Genomic DNA, 6,561 nt, shown 5'->3' with positions numbered 1-6,561 from the left:
ATCTACGGTTCTTGCTACGTTTGTTATATTCATTTACATAAAGCTGCAGATATTGTGTATATGCGTGAGAAGGTTGGTCTGGTGTAGTACATTTGCTAATACAAAGTAGAATAAGCTTGAAAATCAGGTAGCCTATCAATCCTAACAATAGTACTATGATAATCATAATCACTATGTGCTTTAACCAATAAAAACATTCCACCTAAACCCAAACTAGAAAAGGGGTTCCATCCATAATTACCTATGTCCCTTGCTTGTTTCATTAATTCATTTACCTGTGTTCGGTGTTGACTAATAACATCATAGTAGTCTGGGATTTCCAGGCTGGTATTGTGAAACCATGTACAACATTCATAATCTTGGGTCATTTCGCATCAAACCTGTCAGAGCTGCACTCATGCTTTCAATAGCCAATTCGTGTAACTCTAGTTGTCTTCTAATTGCTTTGAGCTCGACATTGAGTAGTCCTATATCTTGGGAGTTTTTTTTCCATAACATCATTTATTAGACTAGTGTAGTTATTTAATTTGTCCATCATGGTTATGCCCCATCCTGTCCAGGATGGAAACCATGTCCATGACTTATCTGAAGTAGAAAACATAGGTGGGATTTCTCTCTTGTATTTATAAGTTAACCTATGTACTGGACTTGTAGTCACTTGTATGTTATGTTCCTGATTCTGGCCTAGGGCTGGCATGACTGGTACCAACTGTGCTAAATAACACCATCCTTTCACTCCTGCAGGGATCCATGGGTAACAAATTTTAGCACAGCATACGTATGTATTGTTTCCCAATGAAAAACTTCTTAGAGAACTACGTTGGGGCTCAGTTCCAGCCTCAAATGCAGCACTAACAAGTTTACTCACAAGTATCCCAGAGGTTGTGTTCCTGTATGTAGTAAGTTCACTAATGGTGTTGTTAAGGGATTGATTTTTGTAACTACACATATGACCTATGATAATGTTACTGGTGTGGAAGGGAATACCCTTTGAAATGTTAAATACAGACTTGGAACACATACCTATTCCGTTGGATGTATTGCCTAACTGAACACACCACTCAGGTTCATGTGTCTTTCCTAAAGTGTAAAACATAATACTCTGATTGCGGTACCCTTCCGAGACATTCTTAATACTTAAGACTAGAGAATTTTCCAATAATGACTTGAGGTTTAGAGGGACAGCTAAAAGTGGGATTTTAGCAGTTTCTGGGTGCAACTTACTACAAATCCAGCATTTTTCATATCCTGACTTTCTAGCATAAGCATATTTAAATTTTAACAGTAACATTTTTCCAGAAAAACTTGTTTCTTTGATCAATTCATTAGAGACATCTCTTTTACTGCGATTTCTGAGGTAAAGTCAGTATGGTTGGTGTGTATTTCGCTTTTACCACATATGAGTTTCAAGGCACCTAAGTCATCAGGATGAAAGATACAGTTAGTTATTATCCACACTGGGACAAAGATCAGAAGTAGAAACCTCACCAGAAGGCAAAAGGCTTTCCCAGAAGTCTGTGGTGAAATGAGTGACATCACTGTCCTTGTCTGTGCTTGTCTTTTGAGGACTTAAAACACCTGCTTCACCTCTTTTCAGCCTTTCTTGAATTCCTGGGCTTAGATCACCCTTCTTTACTCTGCTGGCATGGATCCAAGTAGGACTTTGCTCTGTAAGGATGGGGGGTCCTGGTGACGGCTACCACTTTGGTCACTGGTCCGAATGGAATCTCTTGCGGCTTTCGACCTTTCTGAAGCCTCTGGACCACAACTTGATCACCGACCTGGAACGGGTGGGTTGGTACCTGTGAAGAAGGAGAGGTGCGAGCAACTCTTCTTTCAACAATATCAAGAGTTTCAATCAGTTTTTTTACATATTCCTCCTGTATTTGTTCCAAATCACCTTTCTCTACCATCAAGGGATGATTAGCCCACGGTGTGGGGAATGGCCTACCCATGAGTACCTCAAAGGGGGAATAACCCGTCACACTGTGAGGGGTCATTCTGATTTCAGCTAATACAGCTGGGAGAACTTTTTTCCACTTGCCAAAATTCCCACCCGTAGCTTTCCTTATCCTGTCTTTAATTGTTCTATTCATTCTCTCTACAATTCCTGAACTCTGTGGATGGTAGGGGAGGTGAAATTTCCAGTCTATTTTTAGTACTTTTACAAGATCTTGGCAGATTTTAGCTGTGAAAGCTAGGCCATTGTCTGAATTTATTTGCAATGGACATCCCCATCTAGGAATAATTTCCTGTGTGAGGATCTTCACTACAGTTTGTGCGTTTTCATTGTTGGTGACAAAAATTTCTGGCCAGCGTGACATCATGTCCACTATAACCTAAAGGTATTGTTGTTTCTTTCCTTCTTTGGGCATATGTGTAAAGTCTATCTGTAAATGGGTAAACGGTGTTGTTGGGTACTCAAGATGTTCATGCTTTGATTTCTTTGGGTTTGTTGGATTGTTCCTAATGCAAGTGACACATCTCCTTACAAAAGCTTTGACTAGATTAGGTAATCCTGCAATGAAAAAATCTGCATCTAGAAGTTCACATGTGGCCTGCCATCCCTTGTGACCCAGTCCATGGTATTGCGCAATGAACAGGGGGGCGCTAGCAACAGGAATACACGGCTTCCCCTCTTTGCAGATTAATCCTGTTTTAGGATCCTTTTGTACCATCCCATCACAGTTCCATTGCGCAATATCATCAGGGGTGGCAAAAGCCTGTAGTTCCGTGAGCCAATGTGTCTCTTTCAGGGAATATGGCTGAGGTGTTGGCATGGGCATTTGAATGTTTGCCTTTTGTGTAGATGCAGCTTCTTTAGCTATTCTGTCAGCTAGTGCATTATCTTTGGCTATATCAGTCATTTGGCCTGTATGTGCCCTACAGTGCATGATAGCTAGTTTTGAAGGCAACTGAATTGCATCTAGTAATGCTGTGACTAGGTCAGAGTGTGAGATGCTCTTTCCATCTGCTGCCACATATCCTCTGCAAAGCCATATTACACCATGGTCCCAAACCACACCATGACCATACCTGGAATCAGTGTAAATGTTTACCTCTTTTCCTGCAAACAGCTGGCATGCACGGGTTAATGCCATCAATTCAGCAGCTTGTGCAGACTGATAGGGTATTGGATTGGCCTCGAGAACAGTATCCGGCAGTTGGACAACAGCATATCTTGCATGATAGACATTATCACTTGGTCTGCTGCAAGAGCCAGCAACAAAAACTGTTTGTGCAGTAGGAATTGGTACTGAAAGCATATCTGCTCTAGGTGAAGTGTCCTGATGTATTGATTGCGTACAGTCATGAGGTGGTGGTAAGTCATCCTGTTCTCCTTTAAGACCTAATAAGGCATTCAAAATTGGAGCTGGGACAGAGTTTTTGAACTTTTTATTTTCAGGTTTGGATTGGACAGGAGGATGACTTCATACCCACTCAATCTTTGTGCTGACATATGCCGAGTATGTAAAGTTTTGAGGAGTGTGGTAACGTTGTGTGAGGTGTGTAAAGTAGTGTTATGGCCCAAGGTAAATGGTGCTGCCAACTCTACAACCATAGAACAAGAAGCCAACGCTCTGAGACAAGCAGGCATGCCTTGCACCTGTACTGGAACCACCTTTGAGAAAAAAGTTACAGAGCGCAGTCTCCCACCATGTTCCTGGGCCAGTACTCCTGCCATGGTTCTGCAATTTTCCCTAGCAAACAAGTGAAACATTTTGCTAAAATCAGGGAGGCCGAGGCTCGGGCTGGTAACCATTGCACTTTTCAACATGGTAAAAGCATTTAACATTTCATCAGACCATTTTACAATATCAGACATTTCAGAGAGGGTTGCTTATCTCAATATATTGTCATAGAAAGAACAGTCAGGTATCCATTGGCGGCAGTAACCAATCATTCCAAGAAAGGTTAGCAGGTCTTTCTTGGTAAGTGGGCGGGGCAGATCCACTATAGCAACAGTTCTTTTGTGACTGACTTTCCTAACTCCCGGAGACAGCACAAACCCTAGGTACTCAACCTCCTGTTTACACCATTGTAATTTTTTCTTAGACACTTTGTGACCACACGTATGTAACCATTTCAATAAGGATAGGCTATCAGCTCGGCAGTCCTCCTCTGAAGAACTACAAATCAAAAGATCATCAACATATTGCAACAGTACAGAACCATGAGGGGCAGTCCAAGGCCTGAGGGTGGCTTGGAGTACTATAGAATAGACCACAGGTGAGTCTATATATCCCTGGGGCATTCTATACCAGGTAAACTAGCGATTGTGTTGGTCAATCGACACAGTAAAAGCAAAGAGTGGCCTTTTCTCCTTGTCTACAAGGACAGAGAAAAAAAGCATTCTTTAAATCAATTACAGTAAAACATTTGGCTGTTGCTGGAATGGAGGACAGTAGTGATGGAACATCAGGTACAATGGGTGCTATTGGGACTATGAGGTCATTTATGGCTCTCAAGTCCTGTACAAATCTGAAGGAGCCATCCGGCTTCTTTACAGGGTTAACAGGTGTGTTGTATGGAGAAATAATTTCCTCCAGGATTCCATCCTGCAGAAAACTTTTCACCATTGGCACTATGCCATCCATCTTTTCTTTGGAGAGTGGATACTGTTTGTGATAGATAGGAAATGCACCTTCTTTGAGAGTGGCCTTGTATGGTGTGCATGAAACAAGTCCTACATCCAGATCTGATGTAGACCAGACCTGGGGGTCTATATCCTCAAAATCTTCTTCACTATTTTGTTGTGACAGCATCAATAAACCTGGTTTGCATGCTACTATAGTGATTTTATCTGAGGAAATGTCTAGACCTCCTTCTGAGTTGGTTCTAATTGTGATTCCTAGTGGCCCAAACAAGTCTCTTCCCAACAAATTTACAGGACACCTTGGTATTATCCTAAAAGAATGTGTGCATATGGTGTACCCTTCATCATCTGCTATTGGTAGGGGTGGAGTCCTATATGTTTTTGTCAGTATCCTATTAATTCCCAAAGAGGGTTCCGCTGGTTCCCATTTGCCTCTGAAATGATCTTCACAAATAGTACTCCTAGTGGCCCCGCTATCAACGAGATAGGGGAGGAGTCTCCCATTTATTGAAATAGCAACCATTGGACTGTCAGTGAAATCATCTGAGACAAAAGGAAAAGCTGGGACACTACCCTCCGGGCCCCATCATTGTTGTTGATTTCCCCATTTGATTGGAAATGTTGGACCTTGTTGGATGGATGCCTGTGGTTGTTGTGTCTGGTTAGGGACAGAGCTGGAATCAGGAGTCTGAATAGCGGTGGGGTGAGGACACTGACTCACCCAGTGATCCTCAGCACCGCAATTGAAACATCCATTTTTTCTAGAGCGACTCATCCCTCTTCCATTTCTGCCTTTAAATCTGCCTCTAAAATTTCCTCTGCCTCTAAAATTTCCTTTCGTATTCCGTTGGAAATATGTGGAGACAGGCGACGGCTTTGGTATATCAAAACAACCTGCTGCATCTTTCTGTGAAAGAGCTTTGCCAAAGTCAGTTCTAGAAAGTGTTGACCATTCAGTAATCATTTGTTTGACTGGGACCACTGAATGGGGTTTGAGATTACTCAGGAAAGTCTGGATCAATAATGGATCCAAAGTTGTCAGAATACCCAAACCGGCTTTCTGTCCATCCTGCCATATGATCCACCCAAGGGTTAACTAGGTATTGCTCCGTACATTTCATTTTCCTATGAAAACAAAACTATTTACCATGCTTGACTGCCACCTAGCTGTGCAGACAATCAGACAACAGTGTGAATCAGACAATCAGACAATACCTCAACTTAGATTCCTTTAACAAAAAATATCAGCACTGTCCGTGATACTTTTTTATACTAATACAGCTACAATCACTTCAAGTCTGTAACAGAATAAATTTGGAACAAGTTCAAGAGTATTTCAGACATACAATAAACACACAATTTTGCTCATGGAGCTGCTGTTTTGTTTTTGTTGCAATGTACATTCATTTGTTTACCTTTCCCAAAATAGTTTTACCCAAATTGTAACTTTATAACCTCCGGGAATACTACTCACCAAGTATGCCTTTTGGTTCTGGAAACAAAATAGCAGTTCACATATACACACTCAGCGCAATTCATTCAGCGTGATACTTTTAAAGCAAAGCAGTTATACAATCATACACAAAGTTTACACAATACATTGATCATCAGTCACCAGTTCTGTCCCGAACAGAACTAAAACTCTAGAGTACTCTGTAAATTTTTTCTAAGGTTACCAAAACCTATTCTTCTAAGGTCACCAAAACCTTTTCAAGTGTCCCCAAAACACTATATAACCCCTAAGGTCATGACCGGTCAACTTATCTATACTTGAGAGGTTCTATAACCCAACAGCAATCTCTGTGGGATGGAAGCCAAGTCACACACCTGGACCCCGGCAAGTCAATTTCACTCAATAAGAATAGAATCCAGCCGTTAAAAGTAGCTTTCCAAGTCCGTTAAGGGTAAATAAACATCCATCCCGGGACAAGCCCCCAGTGCAGAAAGGGTTAATCCTGTGTCTA

Source organism: Lithobates pipiens, unplaced genomic scaffold, assembly GCF_037356315.1.
Source record: "Lithobates pipiens isolate NorthernLeopardFrog02 unplaced genomic scaffold, aLitPip1_a1.2 Scaffold_1, whole genome shotgun sequence".
NCBI lineage: Eukaryota > Metazoa > Chordata > Amphibia > Anura > Ranidae > Lithobates > Lithobates pipiens.
Note: the sequence above shows the minus strand (reverse complement) of the source record.